We start from the raw sequence: 18248 nt of genomic DNA, 5'->3' as shown, positions 1-18248 counted from the left end.
AACCTGTGATTGCAATTTGTGTTATTTGCATTAAAGATGAAATATTTTTATTTCTTTTTAAACACCTCATCCTACACTTTAAAGACTAACTTAAGAAGCAAGTAACAGTGACACCTTTTACTCCGCAGCTTCGAAGTGGAAAATTAGAATCTGGCTAGAGGCAGTGTGTAACATAACAACCTTTACAATGCTCCAGCTTGAACTATAGATCCTTAGGCAAGCAGAAGTGTGCTGTTTGGGGGCCTCCAGCCCATTCTAGGAGGATAATAGGCTAATCATTTCAGGGAAAATGTCAGAGTGTTTTCCCAGAAGCTATTTGTAACAACACAGCACAGCTGCAGGTATAAATGCTTCCATTCTTCCAGCTTTGAGTTCAGTCCTCAGAGTCACTTTTACTTCCTTCATCAAAATGGACCATGACTCTAATAAACTGGTAGATATTATACCATCTAGTCGATGAAGGTGAGGATACTACCTCCCTTAAACATTAAGCCTTTGCCTGCACTGAAAGTTTGTAAACTTTTGGGAAAGTTGTTAATCTTGGTAAGTAAAATGCCTCTTTCCAGGATAAAACGTGTTTCTTATACCAGTGCCTAGTAAAATCACATTAAAAAAAGCAAGCTTCCATGGCAAATTTGGAAGACAAAATCCCCCATGTTTGTATAAATACCTACAAAGGCTTTATTTGTGAGCCCAAGAAAATCTTGAACGCAAAATTAAAATTGGTTACTGAGCCTGAATGTCTGAAAGTCTCTAACATAACTTCTTTCAGGGTAAGAAACAGCACTTAGTAGTTCTCTGTCTCCCAGCATCATACATATATAGTAATTCCTTTCATTATTATGTGAGTTAATTGTGTTTGCATTAAAGAAAAGCTTGAGGTCACTGAATCATTTTATTTTAGAATTAAATCTTCAGTGTGGAGTGTAATTGTGCTTGAGAATGAACACTATAGATTTTTATTAGTGTTATGGGTTAGCTCAGCGAGATAGACCACCGACTCAGAATTTAAATTTAAGAGCCTTTATTAAGCTGGCCAGCTGACCACAACGCATCCCTCCTCCTCTGGGAGCCTCACAGCATGTGGTAGAGACCAAGGGTGCAGCCCGATCCTTTATAGCAAAGCAGTGTTACACATAGTGTTAAAAAAAAAAAAAGCATTTCATTATCTGTTCCTTAGAAGTTCACAAAAAGTTCATGAGCACAAAGGGGAGGTAAACAGAGTCACACCTGGCTGGGTTTAATCATAACACATTGTTTTTCTAAGAAAATCTAGCAATTTTTCTTCTACAGTCCCTAACCCTAACACAATCCCTTCCATCCCACAGTCCCTCCCCCAACACATTCAGTAAGTTTCTCATGTTTTATTTCCTCCCCCTAGCACATTAGGGCAAATGCTGTTAACTAACAATGGTGTATTTTGTAGAAAGTGTTGTGTGATGTTGTTTTTTTTTAATATATCCTCCATGTCCTACCTTTTTTTTTTTAAATATATATTTTATTGAGTTTTTACAGAGAGGAAGGGAGAGGGATAGAGAGTTAGAAACATCGATGAGAGAGAAACATCGATCAGCTGCCTCCTGCACACCCCCTACTGGGGATGTGCCTGCAACCAAGGTACATGCCCTTGACCGGAATCGAACCTGGGACCCCTGAGTCCCCAGGCTGACGCTCTATCCAGTGAGCCAAATCAGCTAGGGCCATGTCCTACCTTTTTGGCAAGAGATGCTTCATGGGGAAATTAGCCTTTACTTCTTATTTATGTTGACATACGATTTTGAAATTTACTTATTGGTTGCTAGAGGGAATACAGATTTTGAGAAATGTATGAGTTATAGAGATTGTTCTTCAAACCCTCGACTGGTGACCATGTATGCAGCTGAAAAATCCTCTCTGATTACCCACAAAAAACATTGTTTTTACTTAAACTGTATTTTCCTCCTTTCTCTTTCCAGTTGAATTAAATCCAATTTTCTTTTGCAACATTTCTTATAGTAATTAAAATGGTAATGAGCATTTAAAAAAGTGCTTAAGATATTTTTGTTATATTGCATTAAGGATCTCATAAAATGGAACAGAGAATTCACCAAAGAGGCAAAGGCCTGGTTTCTATTCTTGGCTCCGCCTCTAATAAATAGTATGTTGTCTAGTTTTCTTTCATTTCCTTCTGTTACAGGCACCCCTGAAACACCAGATAAGGTGTTATCAGACCACCCCCTGCATCAGAGGGAGAGGGCTGTCCCTTCCTGGGTTCTTATTGGGTCTGGTAGGAGGGAATTCAAACAAGTGACTCCTGATGATTGCATCGTAGTAAAGCCAATTTACTCAAAGATAAAATAAGTAAGTGTATTTTAAAAGCAAGGCAAGCAAATCTATTAAACTAAATCAGGCCTAGTGCACAGATGGGCTTCTCAGCTAGCCGGAGAAGTGAGTGTGGTGGTGGCTCGAAGGATTACATACCCTTTTGTCTATAGGTTTCAAAATCCCTCTGCAGGGTATGTTGGTACAGTTTAACTCTCAACCTTCCCCTTTTCCTTTGTCAAGGCTTTCCCAGAATTCATGAGAAGCTTTTGGCAATTTTATCTTTAACAAGCCCTGAGGCTGATGGCTTCTCTATTTAAACAGTGAAATGAACACTCCCACTTCCCTCCTCCTTCCCCCAAATAGCTGAAGTCTTTGAGATAAATGTCTCCCTTCTTCCCTCTCCTTGCCTTCATTCTTATTGAGGAGAGGAGTATTAACCATTTAATTTCAGTTGTCCTTGGGGAAGACAAGGGCTTGTTATTTGCAAGCTAGCTCTAAGCTGCCCAGACTGCCTGACCCTGTTCAATTTTTTTTTGTCTCAGTTACCCTATTCCTCCTTCCCTGGAATTCTCCTAGCTTCTCACTATCCCAGAACACTTCTCTTCCAGGATGTATTTTATAAATGTTTCCCATATATAATAATTCCTACATCACAATTCACTGAAAATATTTTCTTTCGATATCTAATATTTTTTGCAGCTATTCCATTAATTCCATGGAAATTGTCTACTATCTTTTTATTATTGCCTCTCTATCTGTAAACTCTTAACAATTTCATAGATCAGAGTTTCTCTCTGTAAATCACTCTACTTACTTTAAAAAAATAAACAATAACAATAATATTGTTGTAATGTACCCCGAGAATCACAGAAGGACGCCCCAAGAAGTCGAATTAAAGAGTCACATTTATTGCAATCTGGGACTATGAGGGGCCATTTTGCTCTTCTCCCAAACCTCATAGTGATAAGATGGCCGCAATACCGGATTTATATAGGCAAAGATCACAAAGGTATTGATTACATCCCAGGGTTTGGAATGAGGAACCTGGTTCGAAAAAAAGCAGTTTACAGAAGCAGAAGTGGCATGTTATCTAAATCACAGTTTTTGGGTCTCCAGATCACTGAGTCAACAGGGACACATTAACTGGAGCTCTCTGACCTTGGGATAATTCTGCTGTTCTTCCCAGGTAAAGGAAAATGTGCTAAGACCAGTATGACCACAACCAATGGGATAGTCATAATACAATCAATAGGGTATTCTATCGAATGGGGTGATTTATATAATTCAGAAAATCAAAATAACTTTTCTATTGTTAAACAAAGCAAATAAGTACAGAAGCCAAACAGCAGGGTTAAAGTTAAACTATAGTTTCTACCTGAGATGATTGCTACCATATTTCAATATAACTAGTCTTTTACTTTTTGAGGTCTGTCTGGGCCTCATTCATTCTTCAGGATCCTATATATATTTCTATAATTCATAAGCTATCTTGTTCTTCATCAATACTTAAAATATTTAATTACTTATTTAAGGTAAGTTATCTTTTGGCGTTATTACTCTGAGCCTTTTCATGTATGATTAGTTTGCACTCTAATACTTTAAGACTCCTTTTGAGTAAGTCCCTCTCTTTTTAAATATACTTGGCAGATTCAATTGTTGCTCTTTTTAATGCTAATGCCATCTCCTGAGACACATATATTTTAATGTTCATTTCAAACATACTTTAGTTTTTTCTATTTGTTGCTTAACACTTTGCACTGTTTCCATGCCAACCTGGATCCCATTACCAAGACATCTCAAGCACAGAATTACAGGTATTCTTTACTGAGTACAGGCTTGCTTTACCAATATATAGCTCATTGGATTATGAAAATCCCATTCAAATTTCCTTCACCTTGGTTATCTTGCATGCTAAAATTCTTGTATGAATGTGCTTGTCCATTTTAGTGCTTTATAAAATGCATCATAATCTTGATTATCAATATGTTGGACCATAAATACCTTGCCATGACCAAAGTTAGAATTGAGGTTAGATATGTAGGGATCAAAGCCTAGACACAACTACTGAGATAACTTGCCCCTCATAATATTTAAATAGATGAAGGAGAATTTACTTTGGTATTCAGGTTTCAATGACAAAATAACATTCATCTTTATATAAAACTGACTATTAATCCAACTCATAAACCTACCATTAAAATTATTTTAAAAATGTTCACTCATCTATGTCCAATAATGTTGATGAGAGGCCTAAATAATTTTTTTTAAAAAAACTCTACTTTTCACTGCAAGTACTATTCAATATGTTGCAGCCACCATAGACCAAAGAGCCTTATCCTCTCCACACAATGCTTCAAACCCAAATATCTGTCCTATGTTTAATGATATGGTAATTTTTATTGGGAGGTCAGGAACACTTAATAGCTTTCTACCAATTTCTAACCAACTAAGAAATGGAAAATAGAAACTATATGAGTACTAGAGAGAATATCATCTTCAGCATCTGACTGGTACTGGAGAACATTGCTTGAGACTCATTTTGTAAAATGGAATGTTATTCTGGCCATCATTATCCCCAAAAGCCTAAGTCTAAATTTAGTGTCCACCTGTTCAGAGGTACCCTAACTCCCACCTCAAGTATTGAGTCATGCTTCATAAACCCAGTTGCTGTTAGAGATGCACCAAAGATACAGATGCCAAACCCTTACTATTTATAAGAGAAGTGGCTCTTTATTCTCTGATGGACTTGGCCAAATGGATGTTGAGATCTCTCTGTTTGCTCCTATTAAGTAAAGTATAATATCGCCTTATGAGGGTGAGAGGTAAATTATGAAGTCAATGAAAGAATCAAAAGTATTCACTTCAATATTACTACTTTTGAAAATAGAACAGAATAATCCTGAGCTTCCTGAAAACGAGAAAGCTCGGTGTATTAGGGTTCTCCAGAGAAACAAAGCCAATAATGAACAGGCTTTGTGTATTTACATGTGCGCCATATGTACACATTATATGTATAGAAAGAGACAGAGAGACAGGGAGAACTAGACCTAAAGAGACACAGAGAGACAGCCAGGGATTTACTTTAATAAATAGGCTCACACACTTGTGGAGGCTGATGTCTGTCATCTGCAAGGCAGAACAGCAGGCTGGGGACCCAGAGAAGAGTTGTTGTTAGCAGTTCGAATCCTACAATAGTCAGGAGACAGAATTCCCTATAACTCAGGGGCCTCAGTTTTGTTTTGTTTTTTATTGTTTGTTTGTTTGTTTGTTTGTTTGTTTCCCTTACGGACTTTAAATGATTGGAGAGACCCAGTCATATTATGGTGAGTAATTTGTTTTACTCAAAGTCTACTGATTTAAATGTTAATTTTGTCTAAGAAATACCTTGATGGTGGCATCTAGATAGGCCTTTGACTCAAATGTGGATATCGTGGCCTACTCTCATTGACACACACAAAATCAACCACCATGCTTGATGATGCATTTCCTCTCTTTTTATTGAGTGAATGCACCGGTAAATATTAAAATGATATTAGAATAAGATAAGTCTATATATATATTAGGAACATTATGCTCACATATATAGGCACACATATGTATGACTAGAGATAGAACTTGGAGTGTGTGCCTCAGGGTGTATGTGTAGAGTGCTTTGGGATTCCCAGCCAGGGGCCAAATTCATCAATTTAAACAAAAAGACTGGGGTTTTGTAAGCCCCACAGGGGTTTATCTAAGGGGCACATAAGCCATAGGCAGGGGTCCTCAAACTAAGGCCCGCGGGCCACATGCAAATACAAATATTGCATTTGTTCCCGTTGTGTTTTATTTTCTTCAAAATAAGATATGTGCAGTGTGCATAGGAATTTGTTCATAGTTTGTTTTTTTTTAAACTATAGTCTGGCCCTCCAACGGTCTGAGGAACAGTGAACTGGCCCCCTGTTTAAAAAGTTTGAGGACCCCTGCCAGAGAGGCATAGGAAGGCTGGGGAGACTGTTGATAGAAAGGGCTTTTGGAGAAGTCATATCAGGAACTTACATTTGGTTGTGACTCTGCAGGCAGCTCTCTAATACACATGCTTGCATGAGGGAACTTGTGTCCCTTTAAGGTCCCCACAGATCACTTGCCCAAAACACATGGATGCCAAACAGCTTAGCTAACTTCTAAGAGCATGCATACAATGAAAGTAGATAGACTCTCATGAAAGCACATCATTATGAAAGTTTAGGACCTCTTAATAGAGAGAAACCAAATGGTACTAAAAGAGAACAGAAAACTGAAAAGGTATCACATAAGGCTTCAGTCAAGCATGGACCCATATCTGACAGTGGTTCCATAGATTATAATGTCGCTGACAAATTCCGATTGCCTAGTGACATTGTGGCCACTGTAATGTCATAGTCATAGTGCAATGCCTTACTCACCTGTTTGTGGTGACCCAGGTGTAAACGAACCAACTTCGCTGCCAGTTGTACACAAGTCGAGCACATGCAATTATGTATAGTGCACAACACTTGATAAGGATACTACATAACTATGTACTGGTATATGTATATATACTTTTTATTGTTATTTTTAGAATGTGCTCTTTCTGAGGAAAATTCCCCGGCAGGTGGAAGGAGGAAACAAACAAATGGTTCAGCAAACAGCTGGAACGGCTGAGCAATTAACAGCCAACTAATAAATCACAAGACCCTATCCTCCCTAACTGAAGATGCCAAAGAGCAGATGGTTTAAATCATCACGGTCAGGAAGGCAGATAACAGAAAACGCTTAGATACAGCCTAATCTAAGACTGAGGAAAAATTGATCAGAGAATAACCCCAAAGCTCATTATACAATCATTATAAGGAAAGTTGACACCATACGTTAAAGGCAGGCCCAGGGGAACAAAGGCCATGACACAGGTCCCCTCCCAACAAGAAGGCAGACTCAGCATTTGGGGCCACAATGTTTGAAGCCATAAAACCCCCCAAAATAGCCCAGCCGGCGTGGCTCAGTGGTTGAACATCGACCCATGAACCAGGAGTCATGGTTTGATTCTGGTCAAGGGCACATGCCTGGGTTATGGGCTTCATCCCCTGGGCTATGGGGAGCTTGCAGGAGGCAGCCAATCAATGATTCTCTGTCATCATTGATGTTTCTCTCCCTCTCTCTCTCCCTGTCCCTTCCTCTCTGAAATCGATAAAAATGTATTTTTAAAAAATCCCCCCAAATAAACTGACCATATGCACAACTCATTCGTGAGTTGTTTCCCGTCTACTCGGGGATGCATACTTTTTGCTTTTTTTCACAACAGTGCCTGCGCCATGGCCTCTTTCTCTTTTTCTACCTGAGTAAAACTTGCTTTGTTCTCACAGTAACTCTTCCTTGAAATTTGTCCGAGGTGATGGAGAGCCTGGAGTTTGCCCACACAGGAAAGGTTTGGACTGTGCCAAGGCGGGCTATCCCCCTGTGTAAAAATATTCACTGTACAATAGTGTGTTGTGTGATGCAGGCAGCAGCCTCATACAACTGTTTAACCTGTCTCTTGATTGCACCATTTCTCTTGTGCTTGATGTAATCTTGTGTTGTTTCCTATAGCAACAGGCTTGTAGTTTAGGGGCAATGGGCCACATCATGTAGCCTAGGTGTGAAGTGGGTTGTAACATCTGGGATTGTGTAAATACACCCTATGATGTTTGTATCACAAAACCCTCAAACCATGCATTTCTTAGAATGTATCCCTATCATTAAGAGGCGCATGACTGCATTTGATTTTCTAAAAAGATAGTTATATACAATAAGCTTATCTTTAAAATAGCATTTTTAAAGTAAAACAAAGCAATGAATCATCATTACTGAAGAAAATTGTGAATTTTTGGACTTAGAAATGGAGAGCTTTAGCAATATGAATTGTAAAATGTATGCATTAGCTGTTGCTACATTTCAAAACACATTGCTGATATTTTGAGAGAGAAAAAAGTTTTCTTTTATTTTTCCTTCTCCATAGATTTAGATTCTAAATTATAGCAATCTGTCTTTTATTTGGTCTTATGGATGTATTTTTTCTATTACTCTTTATTATGTTTAGGAGATAAGAAGATATGAGGAGAAATGGCCAAATGAGTTAAAAATGTAGTTTCTGTTTTAAACTGTAGAAGAGATAAGAAATGGACAAGCCTTGGCCCAGCTTAAACAACAAGGATACTCTTTTATTATTCGGTACATAAGATAGAGTAGCCTCAGGTTACACTCCTATTCTGAAATCATTGTTCTATTGGGAGCTATGGGCAGGAATACATTTCTTAAGGTGGCATTTTTCCTGAAAGGATTTGCTTATCTTGGGCCATAGTTACAACCATTCTGGAAAAGTTAATGAAAGATCATTAAGGAATAAGGACTTTTGAGGTAGGGCTTAAATTAAAGGGAGGGTGGGACTTCATTCTGAAAATGTAGTCTGAGGAGGAGTCAGTTTCTAAGCATTTTGATCAAGGATCTTTGCAACATGTGGAAGCACATTAGGTGAATAAAGAGCCCAAAATTAAGTTTAACCTGGTCTTTTGAGCAATAAAATAACAACACACAAACACACTTACTATCTATATTGCATTTCCATGCTGCTGTTAAAGGTAGCAATATATTTTCTGTAATCACTAGAGTGAATTCAGGGAATGATCTGTTACTATATATATTTTTTTAAATATATGCTATTGATTTTTTACAGAGAGGAAGGGAGAGGGATAGAGAGTTAGAAACATCGATGAAAGAGAAACATCGATCAGCTGCCTCCTACACACCTCTTACTGGGGATGTGTCCTCAACCAAGGTACATGCCCTTGACTGGAATCGAACCTGGGACCTTTCAGTCCTCAGTCTGACGCTCTAGCCACTGAGCCAAACCTGTTAGGGCTGTTACTATATTTTTAAAAATATTTAAAGAAAATAGTGATATGGAATTTTTGGACTGGAACATGGATTCTTTGTCCACCAGAGTCAAAGAATGAATCCACAGACAGAAGACTGTATAGCAAAAGTGGAGCTTTATTGAAGAACAAGTACAGACTTACACATGGGGAGAGGGAAAGAGTTCCACAGAATAGACTCCCAGGTGGGGAGGGGGAAAGGGTCCCACCAACTTCCTGTTTTCATGGTTTCTAAAGGCTGTAGCTCCTGTGACCTGATATCCCCTCAGGTTGGTCAATATTCCCTTTTGAATTAGTTATTGTAGTGACTCCTGAGGCCCCCCTCCCTCATTGTCCTCCTATTCCTTCTGGGCTTTCTTCCTTCTTCTTTGCTTTGTAAATACAGACCTTTCCTGGCTACTTCCAGCTCCCTTATCTTATGGAAATATACCTGTTGCTGCTTCCTTGTCTTATGTAAACACAACTGTTGCTGCTCCCTGGTCTGCACCTGGCTTCCTTGTGTTATGGAAATGTACTTTCTCCAAGTCTGTAGCCCTATTTTTTTCCCATGGACCCCAATTCTAAAAATTCCCTAAACCTGCCTATGCCCCCTAAAATTCCTGTTTTAATAGCACAAATAAGTATTTTATTAGATGTTTAAATTTACCAATGAGAATCCATACAATAGTCTCAAAAATTCTAGAAGGAGAACAAAAAATCAATTTCCCATGGAAATAACAAGGTGTTCTGCATACACTACAATATTATTGATGGATGTGTAATTTCACAGTTTGACAAAATTGGGGCCGTATAGAATTCTGAGAGGATTAAATAATCTCATGGGATACATCTGTACTAATAAAAGCCTAGGTGGTCCTCGCACCCTCGCGTGCAACATTGGCACAAGATGGCTGTGCACACAGCGGAGGCAGGGTCCAGCTGCCACTCCGTGCAGTGAGGCCTGGGTCCCATGGCCAGTCCTGGCTTCTCCGCCTCCTTGTGCAGAGGAGGTGGGTCCTGGTGGAGGAGGTGGGTTGCAGCAAGGGAGGGCAGTTGTAGGCAATCAGGGTGGCAGGGGAGGGCAGTTGGGGGCGATTGGGCAGGCAGGGGAGCAGTTAGGGGGAGATTAGGCTGGCAGGCAGGAGCAGTTGGGGCAATCAGGCAGGCAGACAGGTGAGCAGTTAGGAGCCAGCGGTCTCGGATTGTGAGAGGAATGTCCGACTGCCAGTTTAGGTATGATCCTGCTGGCATTCGGACATCCCCCAAGGGGTCCCAGATTGGAGAGGGTGCAGGCTGGGCTGAGGAACACCTCCCCCCCCCCCATGCACTAATTTCATGCACGGGGCTTCTAGTTTTTAAATAAAAAGCCATGTCAAACACAAGTGAGAATGCATTTAAAGGCAAAAGTCTTGCAGAAGAGAACAGCAAAAAACGAAAAATAAATCAGAGACTTTTAGGTAGAAGGATACAAATTTATTTTTCATTTTTCCACATCAACAAAATGGGAAAGATGCTTTAGATTTAGCATCAAGGCCCATTTTTACAGGTAAGTCATCATCTGGACTTAGAATTCCATAGTACCTTTTTTCGCCAGATTCCTATATTTCATTTTCATCCTGTGTTCATTTCATTTTCATCCCGTGTTGATATATATGAGCGCCTCCTGGCCTCTAAATGGCCTTTAGAGTTTGTTCCACCCTCAGGCATCACATTGCTGTGTGGTATTTGGCTTTGTGGGTGCTTATGCCTGGGTTAGAAACTCTTCTCAGAACCTGATATTTTTTAGGCCCTGGTAATCCTTTTGTTTTGTTCAGTTTTGGCCCCAGCCACCCTGAATGCTTATGATATTTTGGTTATAGATGCTGTTTATGGAAATAAAAGCAACACAGAACCCCTCAGTCATTTATTTCAGTTTACTATTTGCCCCCTCCCCCATAATTACAACCTCTCTACTTCTAGAGCATTAACATTGAACTTCCGGGGAGGGGGGAAGGGAGGGTGCTAGATGGTCATTTGACCAGTTCTTGGGATTATTTACCAGGCTATTTTTTTAAAACATTTTTCTTGATCTTAGAGGAAGAGAAGGGTGAGGAGAGAGAGAGAGAGAGAGAGAGAGAGAGAGAGAGAGAGAGAAAAGTGACAGAAACACCAATTGGTTGCCTCCTGCACACACCCCTACCTGCAATCTGGGCATGTGCCCTGACCCAGAATTTTACCAGTGACCTTTTGGTACACCGAATGACACTCAACCAACTGAACCACACCGGCCAGGACTACCACGCTATTTTGAGCACTCATTTAGAAAACAGGAGTAGAAAACCTCATTTGGAACAAGTTCCAATTATTGTAGAGAGGTCCACAATCCAAACATTCTTGAACCCTCAAATACTTCGCATCCTTAAATTTACCTCCTTTAGCCGCTAAACAGCAATGGAGTCATCTGCTGACTCATTAAAGTAGAGTATTAACAACAACAAAAAGGATAAAATATGGATGCGGTTTCCAAGTTCTGTAATGAAAGCTGAATTTTAAACTTTGTGTCTAATTTGTTTTTGTTGATATATATGAGCTTCTCCTGGCCTCTAAATGGCTTTTAGAGTTTGTTCAGTAAAGCACTTCAGAATTTACTACCATCTTAATAGCATTTTGAATTTAGTGAAGCAAAACCGTAAGGCAACAGTGCCCCTAAAGAAAAAGTAGTGTCATTATTTTGTGGGCGAAAATCCTTTAATGAAATCAATTCCAATGCGTGCTCCTTTTGTTATAATGTATAACTGTTATAATGTATAAGCACAAATGTTTGGCAGCCTATAATAATGGTATCCCACACTTGGGCTCACAAACCAGTGTTTTGGCTAAAGTGATTAGTAACTCAGAAATAATGCCCAGATTTGGGGTGGGAGCGTTGGGGTGCCACAGTATTTATTTCGAATATAGAAAACATTGACCAACAATGTTCCCTTTTCCCTTCTGAGAAATGCAGAAAAACTTTATCTCCACCATGCAGAGTAATGAAAGAAAACCAGGTTTCTGGGAGACAGCTGTATGACTGGGGTGTACACCAGGTTATAGAAGACAAAACTGTGAGCCCGTGCTTCACCACTCACTCTGTTAAGAAATGCTGCAGCTATTTTTGGACCAGTCCTTGGTGTTTAATCTGAAAAGAACATACAGTTTACTGTTCCAATGACTAAAAGTATCATAAAAGGTGTCAAACATGAATAAAAGCTGCAAACTCTATAATTTGCAATATGCTTGGGTGCTTCATATAGGGACATAATGATGGCACCGGTGCCATTGGAGCAAGTAATTTATTCACATTGAGGAGCTTTCTTCTCACCTCGCCAATAATGGAATGCCACGATTATGTCGCTAGGTAAATTATTTCTCCAAATTCACCCAAGAGACAAAGCACACAGAGAAAGATTACGACTTTTTACTTTCTGTCACATGGAATGTGGTTAAAGGTATTTTATTTCCCTCATAACTTGTTGCCCATAAACATTGGTGGAGAGAAACGAGATTACGCTGTTGTGATCATGATTGATTGCTCTCATGTAAAGGATGGAAAAGGGGGTTTTAATCACGTGGTTCTTTCTGAAACAGTGGGGATAAACCCCTGTCAATGCGATGTGTGCTCAGGGCCCTTCAACTTGTCTTCTTGCTGCCGAGGATAATTTCAGGTGGATGTGTACCAGCTCTTTGTCTCCCAGTTCCCACTTACTTCTTTCAAATAAAGACTCACTATACGTTAATTTAGTGCATCTTTGCACTTTATTTATTTGTTTATTATTTTTATTGACTTCAGTAATGTATTGACAATCAAATTATTTGTGAGTCTAAAATCGGTGGTCTAAGTGAGATGGATCAGATAGTCCGCAGTGAATGGCAACTCTTATAGCTGCAGTGGTCCTAAAAGGTCCAACTCTCTCTGAGACTAGAAAGACTGATTTTCTTAGGCTTTCATGGCATGTGATGACTGCCTCTCAGTCGGAACTCATGCAGCCTGTGTGCCTTTCATATTCCTGGAGTATGCAGTACAGGAAGTGAAAGGGAATTCCTCAAGTATTCCTACAAGGTTAGGGCTGGTAGTGAGATTAATGCATTCTTATATTTATTTGATGCATATTTATTGAATATTTGTACAATGTGTCAAGCTCACTTCTGAGCTCTGAGGACACAATGATAAAAAAAGACATGATCCCTACATTAGAAGCAATAATACATTTATTAGAAGAGCCAGCGTGGAAAAATATATTTGAAGCAAAGTTCAATAAATATTCTTAAAGAGTATTGACAAAGCTTTTTGAGACTACAGTGAAAGGAATGATCAATGTGGGCATCACAAAAGAGGAAAACTTGAGGCTTAGTTTTCTAAAGGCTTTCTACAGATGAAACTGATTGTGCTAAAGAGAGGATTGGTGAAGTAATGTTAGGCAAAGGTAAAACCTAGTCAAAGTGGGAAAACCTTGAGAGAGTGTGATACATATGAGAAATAATTAGAAATTAAATGTAATCCCTGTGGAATTATTTGGCATGCATGAGATTGACATAAATTGGGAGAGATCATCTGCAGCCCAATGTAGCTTCCATTCCCCTTTCATCCAAATAAGTTCACCAATTAGGACACTTGGCAGCAAGTAATAAAATATTTTATTAAAAGTGAATTATATACCCTAACCGGTTTGACTCAGTGGATAGAGCGTCGGCCTGCGGACTCAAGGGTCCTAAGTTCTATTCCGGTCAAAGGCATGTACCTTGGTTGCGGGCACATACCCAGTAGGGAGTGTGAAGGAGGCAGCTGGCTGGTGTTGTGGATAGAGTGTCTGCCCGCTCACTGAAGGATCTCAGGTTCAATTCTAAGTCAAGGAACTTACTTGTGTTGTGGGCTTGATCCCTGAGCCAGGTTGGGGTACAGAAGACAACCAATTGATGTGTCTCTCTCAAAATGGATCTCTCTTTCTCTCTCTCTCCTCCCTCCCTTCTACTCTCTCTAAAAATCAATGGGAAAAAATATACTTGAATGAGGATTTAAAAAAAAAAAAAGAGTATAGAATGCTCAACAAAGGGACGGAGATAGCTAAGTCTCTCTAGGTTTATTTAGTCAGAACTCCTGGCTGACATGTCCCCATGATTTATATCAGAGTTATGAGGGCTTCTCAGAGGACTGAGGCCTTGATTATGGCCACTGCTCCCTGTGGATTTATTTCCTCCTTCCTCCATGAACTCACTCCCTCCTATGCTAGACCACATTGGTATCTATCTACGGACAGCTCTTCCCATAAGATGAATAGACATGCCTCAGTTTTAGTATATGAAATACTAAATACTGGCTTATTCAGCAAATCTGGTTCAAAGATGCTCTCCTCAGACTTCTGTTACTTTGGTGCACATATACTACCAGCCCTCTCAGTGAATTCAATCATTTTTCTGCTCCCTCGTTAGAAAATCCCCACTCCTGCCCTAGCTGGTTTGGCTCAGTGGATAGAACATCAGCCTGCAGACTGAAGGGTCCTGGGGTTTATTCAGGTCAAGGGCACATACCAGGGTTGTGGGCTTGATCCCCAGTAGGGGGCGTGCAGGAGGCAGCAGATCAATGATTCTCATCACTAATGTTTCTACCTCTCTCTCTCTCTCCCTTCCTCTCTGAATTCAATAAAAAAAATATATTTTTTTTTTTTAAAAAAGAAAGAAAGAAAATCCCCACTCCTTCTCTGGCCCCACCTGATGTCACCACCCTTTGTCATCTGTGATCCATTACTGACAGATGAAAGGCTTCAAATAAAAATAAAAAAATGATAATAAATAAAATAAAGACAAGCTCCTCACTCATTTTGTTCTCTGCATAAGGATCTATAATATGTCTAATGTCGGTCACAGATATTTTAATGATGGGAAAATAAGCTAGCATTGCAAATATAAATTGCTGTTAGCATGAGCCCTCCTAAAAATTGTGTGTGTGTGTTTTTCTTCTTTCTGTTAATCCTCATCTGAGGATATTTTTTCTATTGATTTTTAGAGAGAGTGGTAAGGAAAGGGAGAGACAAAAAGGGAGGGACATCAATGTGAGAGAGACACATCAATTGGTTATCTCCCTCCCGCAGGCGTCCGACCCAGGTATTTGCCCTTGACCAGAATTGAAATGATGATCTAACCACTGAACAAACAGGTTACAACTAAAACTTGCTTTCTATATACTGCTATGCTCATTGTGGTTGATATTGCAATACAGACCTTGAAGAGACAATGTTTCTTGGAAAACATACATGTGTACCTTAGGCATTCGTTGTTATAGTTTTTTCTGCATATAAAGTTTATTTGTATAGAGGCCAAATCATCTGGATATTTAGAACAGTTGACTCAATAGTGTTACTGTGTGTAGGAAAATCTTTTGTTTAGGTCTGGACATTTATAAGGACTATATTTTTACTTGGGTGTTGGTGAGATTCCAATTGCAGAAACAAGAAATCATGTAGGAAGCCAGCGATTTCTACCTAATGGCTTATTTTCAGAGCTTACACTAATGTTGACAGAACATCTGAGGAAATCCTTCCAGGGACGTTGTTTTAGATGTGTAACACCAGCGTGTGAACTGAAGCGCAGTAGGGAATGACTATCATTTTCCTAAATAGTTAAGATACAATTGAAAAGTGTTTAAATATCAGCCAGTGTGCAGATGTTCCAGGTACTACCTTTCCATGAGTCTACATATTACTATTTCTCATTCCATCACTCCATTCATTCAACTCTGCTAATAAAGACTTTCTATTACTATTTCTGTTTTCAACCAAACATTCTGCAGGCAGTCAGTCGACTCACAGTTAGGATGTCACTTTATATTGATCCACTTTAAGACACGCTGCCACTTAATGTGGCAACAGCCTCACCAAAAATGCTGAGAATTCATTTTAGGTGAGGGAGGTTTGCCTTGAAATCTCAATTCTTGTTTCCCTTACCCCCCTCCTTCCCCACTTGTAATAAGTAATTGATTTTTCCTCCCAAAGAATTCATCTTTTCAAAATCTCCTCTTTTAACTCCGTAGGCTAGCATGTGTGCCTTGATTTAGGCCTCAGGTTCTCACTTGAGCAATATTTCATTTCTCTACCAAAGTACAGGCATAGATGAAAACTTACATCTGAGCTCTAGTGTGCTTCATGGCCATTTTCTCCAGATAATGATAATAAATGCAGTGTAAGTCCAGGGGCCTTACCCTGTTCTAAGGATTATCAGAATGTATATCCCTTTAAAATTTGGTCTCTTCCTATTATACTCTCTAAAATTTGCTATTAAAAACATGATTTATGCTATTAAGCCTTTTGAAGTGTCCTCAATTAAAATTCAAAAGCCTCTATGAAGAAATCTTGGATTAAATACCTTAATGAGCATTTTTAAAATAGGTTTCAGAGAAAATGTTTTGCTCCAAATAGGATACTGAGTGGGAATGATACAAGGAAGTCTCAGAATTAATGGGGGGATGAGGATATACCCAACGCTACAGAAGTTACTTCATTCTGTTTATTCAGGATGTGGAATTGGAAAAACAAAACATGCCATTAAATAGTTGACTTTGATGTTTTCAGAGAATGATATTTGAGTGAAGTATGGAAATTGTGTTCCAGGTGCATGTCAGAACAATAAATGGTATCAAACACTGCTAGTTGTCTCATTTTAGACATTGTTATAGTTTAGAGATTTTCAACCTTTTTCAATTACTAAGATTATGAGGAGCCAAAATATATTATGTTTTGTGCCAATCTGACCAAAAAAGGAATAATTTTGATTGATTTGCCAGAAAAAGGATAATAATTACCTACCCTTTTTGCTCTAACGTGACTTTTTGAAAAAAAAATCAGATGTCTATAGTTGTATATTAAGATTTCTAATTAACCAATCAGATGCAACCTTATTATGCAATGTGGCCAATAAGATGCAACTCTATTAAATGACCTATATATTTATGGTTCAAGGCAGAGCATTCATAAAGATAGCTATTGTGTTGGCTGCTGTCATTTTTTTTTAATTTGACAATCTAAGGGAAAAGAGGTCAGTGCCGCTGACTAAAAAGCTATTGAATGTTTTTAAAATTCTTATGGCACTACAGTTGAAAATCACTGTCATAGATAAATTATGACATATATTTAGGACCTAAAATTTGGAAAGAGGAAGAGTAAAATGAAAGAAATTAGAATTAATAACATAATTAAAAAGTCTGATCATACCATATTAATGACTCTCAAATATTCTATTTTGTTTTCATACTTGCAGGTCATTTGAAACTTGTTCTGGTGATGTGCCCACAGCCAAATTAAATGGAAAGCTAATCTCTTAGGACTAACACATCCATCATTTCAGCTAACATTTCTCAATATTTCCCCTTTACTAACAATTGTTTTCTGGAAATCTTTAAACTTTCTGGAATAAATATACACACATACAAATAGATTTATGCACACTAATGACAGAGAACATATGCCAGGGGGTTACCAAGGCAATTCATGCAGTTGATGGGGAGGGGTTGAAATCCAATGTTAGTCCCAAAGAATCTCTGCCCATAGCCTAGAATAGATTTAAATATGGACTCACATAAAGAAGGCACCATGACTCTAGGAAAGGCATACTATGACGGCAGTTTTAATCACAGTTCAGTATTTTCCAGGTATAAACACAGTAAGAGATGTAGGATGGTTTCTTGGATGCAGCGCCTTTGAGAGAAGACTTGAGGAATAGCAGAAATAACTTACTATGTCTCTGCCATAGCTTTATATAACCTAGTGTTTCCCAAAGTGAGTTTTGTGGCACACTGCTGCCCCAATTTCTATTTATAGATCCACTCTGACTCAAGATCTCTTTGAACTCAGAAGTTTGAATAGCACTGAAATAAACAACACAAGACAAGTAACTTTCCTGTAGGTCTTGACTGAAGCTTTAATTTACACAGAAGTATTATGAATCTGTGTGGTAAGAGTGGGAATGAAGGGTAAAGGAGAAACTATGCAGAATACCAAAATTCATTTTCCATAAAAATGTAATTTCCCTAAAGAAAGTCTTCATAAAACTGCATGG

The sequence above is a fragment of the Myotis daubentonii genome, chromosome 12, assembly GCF_963259705.1.
Source record: "Myotis daubentonii chromosome 12, mMyoDau2.1, whole genome shotgun sequence".
In the NCBI taxonomy this organism is placed as follows: Eukaryota; Metazoa; Chordata; class Mammalia; order Chiroptera; family Vespertilionidae; genus Myotis; species Myotis daubentonii.
Note: the sequence above shows the minus strand (reverse complement) of the source record.